The sequence below is a fragment of the Perognathus longimembris genome, chromosome 23, assembly GCF_023159225.1.
Source record: "Perognathus longimembris pacificus isolate PPM17 chromosome 23, ASM2315922v1, whole genome shotgun sequence".
In the NCBI taxonomy this organism is placed as follows: domain Eukaryota; kingdom Metazoa; phylum Chordata; class Mammalia; order Rodentia; family Heteromyidae; genus Perognathus; species Perognathus longimembris.
The window spans coordinates 19,842,305-19,860,577 of NC_063183.1; the positions used below are offsets into that span (position 1 = coordinate 19,842,305).

The 18,273-nt window shown below is 41.8% G+C and overlaps 1 protein-coding gene across 1 annotated transcript in view; it reads right to left on the reverse strand.

Moving 5' to 3' along the window:
- Nucleotides 1-18,273, reverse strand: part of Usp3 (ubiquitin specific peptidase 3) — a 72,615-nt gene that overhangs the window by 46,842 nt on the left and 7,500 nt on the right. The window lies entirely within an intron of this gene.

Genomic DNA, 18,273 nt, shown 5'->3' on the forward strand with positions numbered 1-18,273 from the left:
TTCTGTTCTACTGAGGTAAAACAACTCACAAGGTAGGGGGGGAAAAAAGTGTTTCTGGGGACAAGCAGCTTTCCAGTGACACTTTAGCTCACCCCAGCTCTGGGCAGCCCCTGAGGGCAAGAGGGGCCAGCACAGCTCAGCCCCAGTCAGCATGGTAGCAGATTCCCAGGCCAGCACAGTAACTGCTAAACAGCCATTTGTTCAAGTATGGCTTGTAAGTTTTAGAATACAAAGCACCTCCAAGCTCTGGTCTCTTAACATTATCACACATCACAACAGGCCTTTCTCACAGTTAAAAAATATATATATAATTATAGGGGCTGTTAATATGGCCTAGTGGTAGAGTGCTTGCCCTCACAAACATGAAGCCCTGGGTTCAAATCCTCAGCACCACATATACAGAAAAGGCCAGAAGTGGTGCTATGGCTCAAGTGGTAGAGTGCTAGCCTTGAGCAAAAAGAAGCCAGGGACAGTGCTCAGGCCCTGAGTCCAAGCCCCACGACTGGTTAAAAAAAAAAATAGTGTCTATGTGTGTGTGTAAAGTATATTTGAACATAATGTGAACAGGTATTTGTGGTTTGAGGTAAATTTTGAAGGACTGAAAATCTTCCAATACTATGTTTTTTCCAAGTCTTTTTCCTCTTAGTAAATATTAGGAAACTACCCCTCCCCCTGGGTGGGAGGAAAGGGGCTCATTAATGTTTTATATTATCCTAAAATAATTATCTTAACAATGATGAGTTGAGGCCCAAGTTTTAACAATTTGGAGATTTTGTAATGATGCAGGATTTTTCCTTCCTTTATAAGAAAGAGCAAAGGACATGACAGCACAGCCATCTTTTCTTTCTTTGTTGTGTTCCCTACTAAGTGTTTCCTTTACCCCCTTCAGAGTTGTAAACATACACTTTGTTACTTTATTCTTCCACTACTACAACACAAATGGATTCCTTCCTGTCATATTTAGAAGAGTCTTAAAATATCTCAATTGTCTCATAAAGCTTTATTAATTTTTTAATATCTGAATTTCGATTTTTTTTAAAGATACGCTTAAGGCTAAGCTCAGTAAAGTATGAGAAATGTCTGCTTAATGTCATGGAATTTATTTGAGGATGATAAAAGTGTTGTAGAGGGCTGGGGATATAGCCTAGTGGCAAGAGTGCCTGCCTCGGATACACGAGGCCCTAGGTTCGATTCCCCAGCACCACATATACAGAAAACGGCCAGAAGTGGCGCTGTGGCTCAAGTGGCAGAGTACTAGCCTTGAGCGGGAAGAAGCCAGGGACAGTGCTCAGGCCCTGAGTCCAAGGCCCAGGACTGGCCAAAAAAAAAAAAAAAAAAAAAATGGGCTGGGGATATAGCCTAGTGGCAAGAGTGCCTGCCTCGGATACACGAGGCCCTAGGTTCGATTCCCCAGCACCACATATACAGAAAACGGCCAGAAGTGGCGCTGTGGCTCAAGTGGCAGAGTGCTAGCCTTGAGCGGGAAGAAGCCAGGGACAGTGCTCAGGCTCTGAGTCCAAGGCCCAGGACTGGCCAAAAAAAAAAAAAAAAAAAAAAAAAAAAAAAAAAGTGTTGTAGAATTAACAGAGGTAGTGATTATAAAATGGTGGATGTTCTAAATCCAATAAATTTGTTCAGTTTAATTTATGATATATAAATTGCACTACAAACACATGTATGTACAGGTATGTATTATGTATATATTTATATGCTTAAGACAGGAAGAAACTAAAATGAAAGTACTGATTTCCAAAAACTGTGTGTTTCAAATAAATCTAAAACTAAACTAAAGCAAGTGTTGCTGTGGCTCAAAGTGGTAGAGTGCTAGGCTTGAGCCAAAGATTTCAGGGACAGCACTCAGGCCCAGAGTTCCAAGACCACAACCGAAAAATAAAATCTTATAAAATTAAACAAAAAGGCTGGGAATATGGCCTAGTGGTAAAGTGCTCGCTCGCCTCACATACATGAAGCCCTGGGTTCAATTCCTCAGCACCTTATATATAGAAAAGGCCAGAAGTGGCGCTGTGGCTCAAGTGGTAGAGTTCTAGCCTTGAGCAAAAAAAAAAAGCCAGGGACAGTGCTCAGGCCCTGAGTTCAAGCCCCAGGACTGGCAAAAAAAAAAAAAAAAAACCAAAACAATTAAAAAATAAACCTGTCAACTTTCATACTCAATAAATATTTTCTTCTTTCATGAACATTTATAATAAGAAAGTCAGTGTGAAAAAGTGTTGACTATTTATTGGCAGTATTATAGGGTTTTGATCTACAGGCCTTGCTCTTACTAGGCAAGTACTTTTGGGGGGAGGTTGGACATGGGGCTTGAACTCAGCACCTGGGCGCTATCTCTGAACTATGTTGCTCAAGGCTAGAACTCTACCACTTTGAGCCATAACTCCACTTCCAGTTTTCTAGTGGTTAATCAGAAATAAGAGTTTCATGGACTTTCCTGCCTGTCTGGCTTCCAACTGTAATCCTCAGATCTCAGCCTCCTAAGTAGCTAGAATTATAGGTGTGAGCCACCAGTGCCCAGCCTCAGCAAGTATTCTTCGTTGTTGTTGTTTTGCCACTCCTAGGGCTTGAACTCCAGGCCTGAGTGCTGTCCCTGAGCTTCTTTTGTTCAAGGCTAGCATTCTACCACTTGAGCTTTTTCTGTATATGTGGTACTAAGGAATCGAACCCAGGGCTTCATGCATGCTAGGCAAGCACTCCACCACTAAGCCACTTTCCCAGCCCAGCAAGAACTCTTAAGGTTCCCCAGCCTAGTGTATTTAAAGAACAGTACAGTGGCTGGGGATATGGCCTAGTGGTAGAGGGCTTGCCTCGTATACATGAAGCCCTGGGTTTGATTCCTCAGCACCACATATAGGGAAAAAGCTGGAAGTGGTGCTGTGGCTCAAGTGGTAGAGTGCTAGCCCTGAGCAAAAAGAAGCCAGGGACAGTGCTCAGGCCCAGAGTTCAGTCCCCAGGACTGGCAAGAAGAAAAAAAAAAAAAAAAGACAGTACAATCTCAGGTATACCAGAAAAGAAAAAATAAATAAATAAAAACACATGTAAAGGCTAGAAAGAGTAGAATATGATGATGGTAGCCTGTAGCCAATATTCCCATTTGGGAATATGACCTGTGATTACTCACAACTTACCCAATTTACTGATTAGTTTGTTGTTTTAGAAGCAGAGTTTGAACTCAGGGCCTCAAACCTGCTAGGCAAGTACTCTACCACTTGAGCCATGGCCCCAGCCAACTTACTCAACCTTGAATATACTCTAGACAATTACGAAATAAAATGAAAAAGTTGGCCTTTTTTTATTGCCAGGCCTGAGGCTTGAACTCAGGGTCTGGGCACTGTCCCTGAGCACTTTTGCTCAAGGCCAGCACTCTATACCACTTGAGCGACAGTACCACTTCTGCCTTTTTCTTCTTAAATAGTTAATTTATTGAAGATAAAAGCCTGCCTGGGCTGGCTTCAAATCCCAATCCTCAGATCTCAGCCTCCATCATATCTTATTTATAAAAGGAAGTTTCAATTAAGTTGCAAAAAGTTTACGTGTAAGATGAAGACACTTTCCCTTGGAAATACATAAGCACAATGTAAATGAAACACTCATATTAATGCGTACATATAACAAAAAACATTTTTAGGCTCTGAATAGAAAATACATTGGGTAAAACATGAAAATATTTTTAAAAAATTGGGGGTATATGTGCCAGTTCTAGGGCTTGAGCTCTGGGCCTGGGTGCTATTCCTGAACTTTTTTTGCTCGATGCTAGTGCTCTACCACTTGAGACACAGAACCATTTTTGGCTGTTTTTCCCCCAGTAGTTTACTAGAGATAAGAGACTCATAAGCCAGGTGCTGGTGGCTCATGCCTGTAATCCTAGCTACTCAGGAGGCTAAGAGCTAAGGACTCAGGTTCAAAGCCATCCTGGGCAGGAAAATCTGTAAGACTCATCTCCAATTAAGGACTCAGAAAGAGTACAAGTGGCTCAGGTGGAAGAGTGCTAGCCTTGAGCAAAAAAGCTCAGGGACAGTGCCCAGGCCCTGAGTTCAAGCCCCAGAATCAGTGTGCACGCGCGTATGCATACACACACACACACACACACAGCCTCACAGACTGTACTGCCCAGGCTGGCTCTGAACTGCATTTCTCAGACCTCAGCCTCCTGAGTAGCTAAGGTTACAAGTATAAGCCACCAACACCTATCTCTTCTTCCTACATTTTAAATATTAAATGCTAATACCTGAGAGAAAGGTGAAAAGGATGGAAACTTATGAAAGTTCAAAATCCTAAATATGGAAACTTATAAGTCTTTTAATACACTTCCTGTGACACCAATGAAAAGAAACCATACTGTTTTTCTCAGGGTGACGCTTGGCCATAGCATGGTCATGAGACTGATCTTTCACTCTGATTATAAAATGTCCCCAACGCATGGTGCACTCTCTCCCAATGAATCTCTCCATTTCTTGGGGTCTCCAAACGCTGATCTCAGTCTTTGCCTCTCAACCCTGGACATCTTAGACCAGAGGTTCAGACTGATTTTCTTTTTTTTTTCTTTCCTATATATGTGGTGCTAAGGAATCGAACCTAGGGCTTCATGTACACGAGGCAAACATTCGTACCACTAGGCCATATTCCCAGCCCCCAGAGGTTGAGAATGACAGGCTCCTATCCTTCCTCACTTTTCCCTGTCGTCCCTGCTCTCTCCTTGGCATCACGCTCTTGATCGTGGCAGGATGGGCTGTGTGTGTGTGGAGGGAATGGAGAGCCGTGATAGCTTCCTGAGCTACTGCCACTCTCCAGAAGGTAGAAGCTGGGGCTGGGGATCTGGCTCAAAGGAAGAGCGCCTGCGTTTGGGGGGGGGGGGGGGCGGGGAGGGAACTACTGAAGTTAGAAGCTGCAACACAAGCTGGGGGAGGGCAGTGGAGGCAAGAGCCTCAAAGTGAAAAGGATCAGTGATGGAGCCCAAGAAGGCATCAGAAGGGCAAGGTGCGGGGCTGGGGATATAGCCTAGTGGCAAGAGTGCCTGCCTTGGATACACGAGGCCCTAGGTTCGATTCCCCAGCACCACATATACAGAAAACGGCCAGAAGCGGCGCTGTGGCTCAAGTGGCAGAGTGCTAGCCTTGAGCGGGAAGAAGCCAGGGACAGTGCTCAGGCCCTGAGTCCAAGGCCCAGGACTGGCCAAAAAAAACACACACACAAAAAAAAAAACAGAAGGGCAAGGTGGGCTTGTACATACTGAAAGCTCTAGGGATGCTCTGAGCTTTTTCCTGGAGTAACAGGAGGAAGTTGAGGAAATAATTGATTTTGTCAATCCTGGGTGTGGGATGAAGAGATCCTGCTTTATAGTCACTATTTTGAGATCTCATTTTACCACCAGGCCTAATGAAGTGCGTGTCATCTGTACAAGGCCAATAATAAGCTCTCCTGGATAACCCAGGAAGGTGTGTATTTATACTAAATTCAATAGAGCACCATCTCTTTTCAAGGCTCTCCAAGAGACCATGCTTGTGTTCATCTGGGCAGAGATGTCTGATAGATAAATTCTCATGGAAACCAGCTGGGGATTTAAGATTATAATACATGGCTTTATTTCAGGGAAATGGAAAATAATTACTATTAGTTCATACTTGATGCCTACATTTCAAATGAGCCTTTTTTTTAATCAAAGCAGTGGTAGTTTAAAGGAAATTGAGACTAAAGGAGATGACAGATGAAAGCAGATGCATTCAAAACCATTCTTTTTTAAATTAATTTATTTTATTATCTTTAATTGTACAAAGGGGGTTGCCAATTAAAGCAATTTATAAATACAATGCATCTTGATGAATGCCACCCCTTTCAGCTTTCTCACCCATCCCTCTCGTGCTTGTTTCAATTTTGTAGTATATATTGTACTCTCAACTTCATTTTGCCCCCTTCTCCTCTTTATTGGTCTACCTCTCTCCTCTTGGTCCCATCCCATCCCTTACAAGTACCAATGTCATGGTGCTCATTTTGTTACCCCTTGACTTTACCTTTCTAAGGAATTATACTATTTGAGCTTTGCCTCAAATCTATCATATTTCAGCTAATACATTTGTAAATACTCGCATATCACCTAATGTGTTCACTTATAGGTTTATAGGCTAATTCTAGTTTCCACATAAAGGGAAAACATGCAACCTTGGTCTCTCTGGACCTGATTTACTTCATTTAATATGGTTTTTCCTAAGTCTTTCCATTTCTTTACAAATGGTACAATATTGTTCTTTCTAATGGATGATTAAAATTCTATTGTGTATATATACAACATTTTACTGATCCATTCATCCACTGAGGGACATCTGGGATGATTCCATACCTTGGCTATGGTGAATAGTGCTACAATGAATATTGCTGTGCTGGTGGTCTTACTGCAGTATTTTTCATATATTCTTGTTTGACAGCCGATTTGGGTCACATTCTAGTTTTTTATTATAGACTACATAACTTAAGAGAATAAAAAGTTTCCATAAATACTTAGTCCATTTCTTTAAGAATACTTAGGAATAACTTCAGTAAAAAATACATCTAGAAGGAACTAAATAAATCTTCTTTGTTAAAAAAAACAAAAACCTCAGCCTCTAAAGCCTGCCTCCACCTCATGTCTTCTTCCTAAAATCAACCTTCCTGGAAACCAAGGCTCAGGCAGAGGGAGACACCACCATTCATGTCGAAGAAGGAGCTGCTTGAGAGATTAATTGGACAGAAAACTAGAGAATTCTGTGTTTCCAGGGGCTTACACCTGAAGTTTCTTCTGTATGTTTTGAATCCCTTGAAATTCTGAGGGGTGTGCGGGAAGAAGACACCAGTAAAGTCAGAAAAAAGGGGGCAGGAACTAAGCCATAATGTAGTCCAGAAAAAAAAAAAGAAAGAAAAGAAAAGAAAAGACATCAAGCTATACTAAGCCACTGCCAATGGTACCAAAGCAGCTGAGTGGAGCCAGCAGAGGCACTGTCTCAGGTCCCTTCCCCCACCATGCTGTTTGCTACGGCTGTGGGTACTGGGCTTCAGAGAACAGGGCAATAGCAGAGTTCTCACACAAAGCAACTGGAAGCAGCCAAGGACAGGGGAGTGAGCCAAGTCCAAACGTGGGCACCAAATCCAAAGCGCTCACAAGAGCAGGTGGAGACTCCAGGGCCACGGCTGAGAAGGCAGTTACGAGGCAAAGCTTACCTTGCCCATCTTTCCACTTTGCCCTACTGTGTAAGAAAGCCTTTCCACTCTCCTCCCAGCAGCTTTTATCTCTATCGCTATCTCATTTCAAACTGGCAATCAATCTCTCTCGAATCTCAAAAAAGAAACATGAGATAAGTGAATTGTTTACTGGTAAAAAATCTCAGGGACAACACTGGTCATAACAATTTTCCCCTATCTGCTTAAATTGCTCTGTGGTAGATCAGAGATGACCACGGCCTATCACTCTTTCTTTCTGTGACCCTAACCTAACAGAGGGTTCTAGAGCCTGTTTCTTCTATGTGAAGTAGGACACTAACCTCTGGCTCACATGACAGCACTCAGTAACAGAGCCCAGGAAATTGTGACTATCAGTTCCTTTCTCCTAAAAACCATATAGTGACTGCCATAGTCAAGACTGGTGGTAAATATTATATACACTGCAGTACATCATGGCAAGTTTGCAGGAAATTTTCTTTAGCATATACATACTCATTGGTTGACAGGAAATACATGTTACAATAAAGCCAGCAAAAAAAAAAAAAAAAAATCCCTCAGAAACTCCTTCCATGTGACAGCATGCATGCAAATGGATCAACCTCTGTGTGGCTCACACATAAGCCCAAGAGACTTTTCAGGGCCAGAAGTGATCTGCTGGCTCCAACCTCTGCTACTCTGGAGGGGATCATTTGCCTCAACTACACTTAATCCACTTGTAGTCCTTCTGGTGGGAAGCTAAGTAGCCAGTCTCTCACAAGGTTTTCTACCAATGTAGCTAACTGTTCCACTGCCCACCGGCAGCATTTATGTGTGAGCCTAAGCTATCATTTCTCCCAACAGCTGCAGTTCAAAATTCATCCATCTTTGCGACCTATTAGAGAAACACTGAAGTCTTCATCCCTTTGCTCTGTAGAGCTGTTTCATCCCACCACCATTCTGTAACTCCAAGGAAGAGCCAGTCAGCAGTGGAAATGGTGGAAGCTGATGAAAATTAAGAGTGACAAGTTCCAGAAATAGCTGAGTCTGTGTACTCAGGTGGTAAAATGGCACTGCAAGTATGTGTAACAAACTCTTGGCAGCTGAAAATGAACCCTGACCCAAAGCATATGATTTGGATATTAGTTGACAAACAATGTTCTCAAGGCCACTTCCCACTTTCTGATTGCAATGTTTTTCCACACAGAAAAACAATTACAATAAAGTCTTTCACTTTGGCCCTGAATACATTGGTAAGGCCACAGTAAATGGGAAAATACAGACAAGCAGACCAAGAGCTTGGAGTACAATAATAAAAAATCCCTTACACATCACTATTTACACAATTAAAAAGTTAAATGTTCGTTCATTTCCAAAGATACACAATAAAACCATATTTACAGGAGGCTATCAACTACAGCATCATTTGTAATTGCAGAATATGGGAAACAACTTAAATGCCCACACATAGGAGAGAGACAGGCTGAATTTGCCATGGCATACTAAATGGAGAACACTATTAAGCTATTTCTAAAAAAAAAATAATAATAATGAAGGAAATTCCTAAACATGAAGTATTATCTGGGATAGAATGTTAAGTGGTGGAAAAAAAGCAAAGTGCAACTAAGTATATTTAATTTGCTCTGTGTGTGTGTGTGTGGTACTGGGGTTTGAATCTAGGACCGTGCACTTGCTAGGACAATACTCTTTCTGCAATGCCTCACCTCTAGGCCCTTTGTATCCTGACTATTTTTGAGATAGTATCTCATTTCCTATCTAGGCACAGGCCAGGACCATAATCTGCCTATTTTAGGCTTCCTATCATGGCTGGGATAACAGGCTGACACTATGCTCAGCTTCTAAACCACACTCTCAAACCTCACAATCCTAATAACCACTTGCCCAGTCAAGAATCACTCATGGACAAGCCTAGAACACAGAGAACAAAGGTGCATGGTCTCCCTGATATGTGGTGGTTGCGGAGGGGAGGGGGGAGAACAGTAGAGATCATGTCTGTAAAATGACAAACTTCTTTTCAAATGATATTCCACATGTTTTGGTCAGCGACTTTACAGTATGTCTCTAAAACCAAACAATTACTAAATAAATATAAAAAGGTCTAGGATAGACCAATCAGAGGATCACAATAGCTCAACAGCTATGTACATATGATTATATAACATGAGGCTAAGCAAAATGAACTCCGATAGAAACAGGAAGATTTTATTCTTGTCATTATGTTTAATGTACTAGGTGAATTTCCTATGGCTTATCCCCTGTGGTCATTGTATATGATTGTGGTACACTGGATATTGTATATATGCTTACCTGAACTAGAGAAGGGAAAGAAAAATGAGGGATGGTGTAACAAGACAAGAAATGTACTATCTTATTATGTAACTGTACCCCCTCTGTACATCACCTTAAAAGATGAATCACTTATGGGGCTGAGCACCAGTGGCTCAAGCCTGAAATCCTAGCTACTTAGGAGGATGAGATCTGAGGCTCACAGCTAGAGGCCAGCCAGAGCAGGAAAGTCTTATCTCCAAATAATCACAGAAAAAGCTGGAAACAGAGTGCTGCCTTGAGCAAAAGAAGTTCAGGCCCAGAGACAAAAAAAAAAAAAGAAAAAGAAAAAGAAAAAAAAATCACTCATGGGTGCCACACTATAGGGTAAAGTATGGTAAAATAGACAATCTCCCAAAAATTATTTCTGAATAATAAAGGAGAAAAATACTAACTTTACAGTGGTTTAACCTAGCAAGTATTATCTTAACAATCAAAATTAACATCACCCAAAACAAGACTAACATCTGACATCCTGACCTAAGAAGGCCCAACTTTACTCAAGTAATATTCCTACCAAAAATAAATAAATAACCTGAAATCATGCAGAAAACACAGAAAAACCTGAACTGAGTTGTTTTGTTTTTGCCAGTCCTGGGCCTTGGACTCAGGGCCTCAGCACTGTCCCTGGCTTCTTTTAACTCAAGGCTAGCACTCTGCCACTTGAGCCACAGTGCCACTTCTGACCACTTTATGTATATGTGGTGCTGGGGAATCGAACCCAGGGCTTCATGTATACAAGGCAAGCACTCTTGCCACTAGGCCAAATCCCCAGCCCCCTTGAAATGAGTTTTTAAACTGAATTTAAAAGTAAGCCAGAGCAGGGTGCCAGTGGCTCACACCTGTAATCCTAGCTACTCAGGAGGCTGAGATCTGAGGATCATGGTTCAAAGCCAGCCTGTGCAGGAAAGTCTGTGAGACTCTTATCTCCCACTGGAAGTGGCGCTGTGGCCTAAGTCATAGAGAGCTAACCTTGAGCTGAAAAGCTCAGGGACAGCACCCAGGCTCAGCGTTCAAGCCCCACAAGCAACCAAAAGAAAAAAAATGTCGGACCTGGTGGTTCACACTTGTAATCTTAGCTACTTGGAGGCAAAAATTGAGAAGATAATCAGTTTTAGGACATCGTGAGTTAGTGGGATCCCCATCTCAACCAATAAAAAGCTGGGTGTGACAGTATATATGCCTATTATTCCAGCAGAAAAAGTAAACAGGAGGATCAAGGTCCATGCAAGTCCAGGCAAGCAGAAGTCTCCAATAAACTACTCAGAAAAAAACAACACTAAAAAAAAGAAAAACAGAAGTAGAACTGTGGCTCAAGTGGTAGAGTGCTAACCTTGAGCAAAAGAAGCTTAGGGACAGTGCCCAGGCCCTGAATTCAAAACCCAGGACTGGCATCAAAAGAAAAAAATATTTTTATGTAAGGTGTTTATATAAAATATTGTAATTTTCTTTTTTTTTGGCTAGTCCTTGGGCTTGGACCCAGGGCCTGAGCACTGTCTCTGGCTTCTATTTGCTCAAGGCTAACATTCTACCACTTGAGCCACAGCGCCACCTCCAGCTTTTTCTATTTATGTGGTACAGAGGAATCAAACCCAGGGTTTTATGCATGCAAGGCAAGCACTCTACCACTAAGCCACATTCCTAGCCCTGTAATTTTTTAATATTGTAATTAAATTTACACACAAAAGATGCTTAATAAAATCCCTTACATAGTCATTAGATATTATTGATGCAATAGTACAATCTTTTCTAGATAAATTTTGATTGCTTTCCACAAGTGCTTCTGAGTAGAAATATAAGCTCTTGTGAATTATATTTGTCAAAAATATGTATTCATTTATGTATGTTGCATAAAAAAATACTTTATACAGTTCAGGTAATCTCATGCAATACTATCCTAACTCTCAAAATTACAAATTCTCATACTCACAAAAAAAGTTAAAGATCAGGCTTGTGCAGAGCGCCAGTGGTTCACACCTGCAACCCCTAGCTACTCAGGAGACTGAGGATGAGAACTGAAATTTTGACCCAGTCCAGAAAAATCCCTTGAGACTCTTATCTCCAATTAACTACCAGAAAAGCCAGAAGTAGAGCTGTGACTCAGGTAGTAGAGCCTCAGCCCACTTCCGGGTTCCAGACTCCTGAAACTCCTTGGAGGGGGGGAGGGGGGGGAAGAAGGAGGGCGGGAGGGTCCATCCCTCGAACTCACTCTCAAACTGGGAAGTGGGCTGAGGCTCAGAGGAGTCTGGAACCCGGATGTGGGCTGAGGCATCCATGTGTCCTCCCCCTCCCCCTCCCCCTTCCCCCTCCCCCTTCCCCCTGCTGGAGATAAGAGTCAGGCTTTGGGCTGGGATTCTGGCTCAGTAGTAAAGTGCTTGCCTAACATGCATGAGAGGCCCTGGGTGCTACTCCTTGGTACCACATAAATAAAGGTTACTAAAGCATAGTTTAAAAGAAAATAACTTCTTTAAAAAAGAAAAAGGCTTCAAACTTTCATCCTCAGATCTCAGCCTCCTCAGTAGCTAGGATAACAAATGTGTTCCACCAGCCTAAAACAGACTTTAAAAATGGAAGAAAAAAAATGGTTTGGACACTTTCATGACTCGATATTACAATTACACCTAATAGAGATTAATTCAAGCTGGGCATTGGTGGCTCATGCCTATAATCCTACTCAGTGATAGAATGCTATCCTAAAGCTAAAAATCTCAGGGCCCGAGGTTAAGCCCCAGTGTGAGCACACACACACACACACACACACACACACACACTTAGAATGGTTCAACATTTAGGGCCAGGCAGCTACTGAATTCTCTGGACTTTGAAGCTAATTTGCAGAGCTAATATCATGTGTCCTCTACTTGCAAATGAAATCTCAAAGCTGGCCAAAATCTGCCATCTCTATGTTAACAGATCCAGATACCCAGGGAGCCAGAAGGGAGGACATCTGTCCTGCTGACTTCACACAGGGGCAAATTCTGACCCATAAGGCTGGTTCCTTTGGTGGCTCGTGTTTTACTCTATGTTTAAATGGATATTTGAAATGTTTTTAATACTACATGGAAGCAACATTAAAGAAATGTGTGAAAATAGCATAGTCTCTAAAACTATTAGTACACCAACAATTGCTATTCCTTTTACTACAAACTCAGACTTGTTCAGACCTATTTTGTTGAAAAACATCCATTATATTGTATCTGCACTGTCAATCTTTAGAGCAAATACAGGAATTCATCCCCTACACAAGGATGGGAGGAGAGGGGTCAAAACCACCAAAGTCAAAGCAGATTATATTAAAGCAGAGTAAAATAGGCCCCTCTGCCTCAGGAAAGCCAAACACAAAGAGCTACAGAAAATATTGCCAGGAGTTTACATTGTTTAAAAAATAACCTCCTCTATGAAGCTAATTACAGAGAGAATGAAAACAAAAGCCAAGAACCACTTATGCAAAATTCTGACATCTAATAATTCCATTTATTTAATTACAGTAAGATCTGACCAATCCAATCTTCTTCCAACAATCCAAGCCACAAACTGCAGTGGTACTTCAAAGGTATCACTCAATTTATAAAAATAAATCAAATCATAAAAGTAAATAATACAAGACCATTACTTTAGAACAATAGCAAGTGGAAAAGCCCTGTGTCTCCATTAAGGACACGCTGTTCTATAAGAAAATAAAGTAACTGTGAGGTTGTAAGCCACTCACAAATCAGACTTTACTCAGAAAACATCAGGTTTAATATCTGCATTGTACAATTATTTGTAGCCTCTTACGGTGACGTAATAAAAGCTAAAGCACAAAAGTGGTAAAATATATCTCACACGTATATTTACTGCTGGGCTGAGAAACTTTATTCTTTTTAAAATTAGTGGAGCTATCCATGAGGAAAACAGGAGTAAATATGAACTGGAAATATACATATATGCTGCCTAAGAAGTTAAGATATTCACCATTCCTAAAAACACTAGCAAACTCCAAAAGCCTACATTTTAAAGCTAAGTTTTTTTTATGCTTTTTAATTTTATATATTTATTTATTTGCCAGTCCTGAAGCTTAGAATCAGGGCCTGAGCACTGTCCCTGGCTTCTTTTTGCTCAAAGCTAGCACTCTACCACTTGAGCCACAGCGCCACTTCTGGCTTTTTCTGTGTGTGTGTGGTGCTGAGGAATCGAACCCAGGGCTTCCTGCATGCTAGGCAAGCACTCTACCACGAAGCCACATTCCCAGCCCTAAAGCTAAGTTTTTTAATAGCTACTCTATTCTACTCACAACAAAAAAAGTCAAGGGTTACATGTTTTTACAACTAAGACAACTTTCAACTCAGGCTTGCATTTTCTAAAATCTTTATTAAATATTCGAAAAACTGAAAAAGTACTTTTAAACAAGGCTATAACTATATTTATAAAATGATCTTAGTGCACTGAAGTTCTCAGAATTATGTTCTTATGGCATAAATGCTGCACTCTGGCATCTACTTAACACATATAAGGTCCTCCGTGTTGGACAGCAGCTTCTCCAAAATGCTAAAGAATCTCACTATTCAACATCTCCAATAGTCTACATGAAGAATTGGTGTCTCAAATCAAAGGATATTTTACTGAAATTAAAACCTAAAATTAAAAATTGTTCCACCAATAATAAACATTGGCCCCATAGTATCTATATTATGTAGTTCATTTTTTTATTTTTTGTTTATTTTGTTTGCCAGTCCTGGTGCTTAAACTCAGGGCCTGAGCACTGTCCCTGGCTCCTTTTTGCTCAAGGCTAGCACTCTACCACTTGAGCCTCAGCACCACTTCTGGCCTTTTCTTTATATGTGGTGCTGGGGAATGGAACCCAGGGGTTCATGTATACAAAGCAAGCACTTTTACAACTAGGCCATATTCCCAGCCTTCTTTTCTTTTCTTTTCTTTTTATTAACGTCTAATGCTTTAGAACATGTTACTTCTCAGTTATCACAGGAAAACATTCTATCATAAAAATCTGTTTCCTAGAAATTTCAATTTGACCCTCACAAACTTTAATCAAGGGCTGGGAATATGGCCTAGTGGCAAGAGTGCTTGCCTCCTCCTACACATGAAGCTCTCCGTTCGATTCCCAGCACCACATATATGGAAAACGACCAGAAGGGGCGCTGTGGCTCAGGTGGCAGAGTGCTAGCCTTGAGCGGGAAGAAGCCAGGGACGGTGCTCAGGCCCTGAGTCCAAGGCCCAGGACCTGAGTCCAAGGCCCAGGACTGGCCAAAAAAAAAAAAAATTAATCAAAATGTTAACATCTCAGTTGGGCACTGGTGGCTCACACCTGTAATTCTACTCATGGGAGGCTGTGATCTGAGGATCATGGTTCAAAGCCAACCTGGGCAGAAAGGTCCCTGAGACTCTTCCCCAACTAACCACCAGAAAACTGGAAGTGGGGCTGAGGCTCAAAGTGGTAGAGCACTAGCCTTGAGCTGAAGAGCTCAGGGACAGCGCTCAGGCTCTGAGTTCAAGCCCCATGACTGACCAAAAAAAAAAAAATCCCAATGATGTGTAATATGTGTTCAAAACAAGGGATGAAGCTGTGCAGTCAGTTTGGGCTTACATATTAAGATCCTGTCTGAAAATCACAAAGCTTGCAATCAAAAAGAAAAACAGAGGGCTGGGAAGGTGGACTAGTGGTAGCGTGCTGGCCTCCCCTGAATGAAGCCCTTGGTTCGATTCCTCAGTACCACATACACAGAAAAAGCGGAAATAGCTCTGTGGCTCAAGTGGTAGAGTGCTAACCTGGAGCAAAAGAAGCTCAGGGTCAGTGCCCAGGCCCTGAGTTCAAGGTCCAGGACTGGCAAAAAAAAAAAAAAGAGAGAGAGAGAGAGAGAGAGAGAAAGAGTCTCATCAGCAAGGGCAGAAATTTAAGCAGTTCAATATAACAGTACTATCTTATAACCAGCTAAATTAAATCTGTAGAAATATGACAGTAAGTTGCTATCCTAGGTCTTCCTAATGCTGAGCCAAGTACCAAAACAGTCCCTAAAATTAAGTTTTTAGGACCAATCAAGATAAATAAGGCAAGCAGATTTGTATAAAAAGAGCTATCTTCAACCTAGCTAAAACAATGAAAAAAGAGGACAGAAAATCTACTCAAGAATGGAAAACAGCACCTGGAGCCAGTGGCTTGTACTTGTATTCTCAGCTATTCAGGAGGCTGTTGAGGTTTGAGGATGGAAGTTCAAAGCCAGCCCAGGCAGAAAAGTCTGAGAAATTCTACTGCCAATTAAGAAAGGGGGGTGGGGGACGGTGGACCATGGACCAGAGTTATGGGTCCAGTGGTAGAGCACTAGCTGTGAAAAATCTAAGCAAGAGCTTGAAAAAAAGAATGGAAAGTGGCTCATGGATAAAGCTTGAGCCACAGGGCCACTTCCAGCCTTTTCTGTGTATGTGGGCTTCATGCATGCTAGGTAGGCACTCTACCCCTCAGCCCCATTCCTAGCCCCAAACCACTTTTCAATGTCCTTCACATTTATTTTCAAACATAGTTTTCAAAATCTAACACTGCCTTCCTAAACTCATTTGGATTTTATACATCTGTAAAAAGCACACAATGCTATATCAGTATTTCTTCAAAAGAGCAAATCTGTTATGAACTCTGTAATCTAAAAGACTGTAATTGGGCTGGGGATATGGCCTAGTGGCAAGAGTGCTTGCCTTGTATACATGAGGCCCTGGGTTCAATTCCCCAGCACCACATATACAGAAAATGGTCAGAAGTGGCGCTGTGGCTCAAGTGGCAGAGTGCTAACCTTGAGCAAAAAGAAGCCAGGGACAGTGCTCAGGCCCTGAGTCCAAGGCCCAGGAATGGCCAAAAAAAAAAAAAAAAAGAGATGAGGCTAGGAATGTGGCTTAGTGGTAGAATGTTTGCCTAGCATGAATGAGGCCCTGGGTTCAATTCCTCAGTACCACATAAACAAAAAAAAAAAAAAAAAAAAAAGCTGAAGTGGAGGCTGGGAATATGGCCTAGTGGCAAGAGTGCTTGCCTCGTATACATGAAACCCTAGGTTCAATTCCCCAGCACCACATATACAGAAAATGGCCAGAAGTGGCGCTGTGGCTCAAATAGAGTGCTAGCCTTGAGCAAAAAGAAGCCAGGGACAGTGCTCAGGCCCTGAGTCCAAGGCCCAGGACTGGGCAAAAAAAAAAAAAAAGCTGAAGTGGTGCTGTGGCTCAAGTGGTAAAGTGCTAGGCTAGCCTTGCACAGAGAGGCTCAGGGACAGAGCCCAGGACTTCATTTCAAGCCCCAGAACAACAATGAAAAAAAATGAGATGAATCTTAATAATTGACATTCAAAGCAGTTTTCTTCCCAGTTATACTTCCAATTGTTGGTTCCAAATTGCCAGAACTTTAATAAATTCCATCAAGGAAGTCAATACCAAATTTTAAAATGAATAATGTGGGGCTGGGAATGTGGCTTAGCGGTAGAGTGCTTGCCTAGCATGCATGAAGCCCTGATTCCTCAGCACCACATAAACAGAAAAAAAAAAAAAAGCCAGAAGTGGGACTGTAGCTCAAGAGGTAGAGTGATAGCCTTGAGCAAAACGAAGCCAGGAACAAGTGCTCAGCCCCAGAGTCCCAAGCCCCAGGACTGGCCATAATAAAAAAAAAAAAAAAAAAAAAAAAGTTTCCCCTTCTCGAGACTTTCATTTAGAGTTTGCTGAGATAAACCGGCTTGTTAGGAGAGAAAGAATTATCTAAGAGTTGTACAAAATGAAAACAGAAAAACAGCAAGAATTATATGCTGAAAATACAAAAAACTTAGGTGTCTTAAAGAGTACACACATAAAAATATTCTTTATAAGAACAATTCCTTAAGCTGAGCACTGGTGGCTCATACCTGTAATCCTACCTACTCAGGAGTCTGAGCCTCCAAATTGTAGTTGGAAGCCAGCCAGAGCAGGAAAGTCTGTTAAGACTCTTATTATCTCCAATTAAACACTCACACACACACAACACACACACAGCTGGAAGTGGAGCTGTGATTCAAGTGAGAGAGGACTAACTTTGAGCACAAAAGCTGATAGTTTCTAGGGCCCTGAGTTCAAGGCCCCCTCTCCCCTCCCATGCTCCCCCGCTTCAAGAAGCATGTATATGCATGGACATGCTCATGCCAGAACCCTCCCTTCCCCTCCCTCCCTCTCTGCTTACACTAGCTATAACTATGGCTGATTATATCCAAGATCTACACCAAAGATCTTATCACTAAACAAAACAAACAAAACAGCTATCTGCTTTCTCTTCAAGGTAAGTGCTATCTTATCATGGAAAATACACAATCTACTTATCATTCACATCAAATAAAGTTTTCAGGTAACATTTATCCTTAACTTTATGAACATCTTGACCAATTTTACAGAAATTTCTTTTTTTGCCAGTTCTGGGCTTCTTTTTGCTCAAGGCTAGCACTCTACCTCTTGAGCCACAGCACCACTTCCGGCTTTTTCTATGTGGTGCTGAGGATCAAACCCAGGTTTTCATGCATGCTAGGCAAGCATCTACCATTAAGCCACCTCTCCAGCCTGGTTACAGAAATTTCTGTTAATTGTGGTGAACAGTGTTTAAAGTGAAAAGGGGCTGGGGATATGGCCTAGTGGCAAGAGTGCTTGCCTTGTATACATGAGGCCCTGGGTTCGATTCCCCAGCACCACATATACAGAAAACGGCCAGAAGTGGTGCTGTGGCTCAAGTGGCAGAGTGCTAGCCTTGAGCAAAAAGAAGCC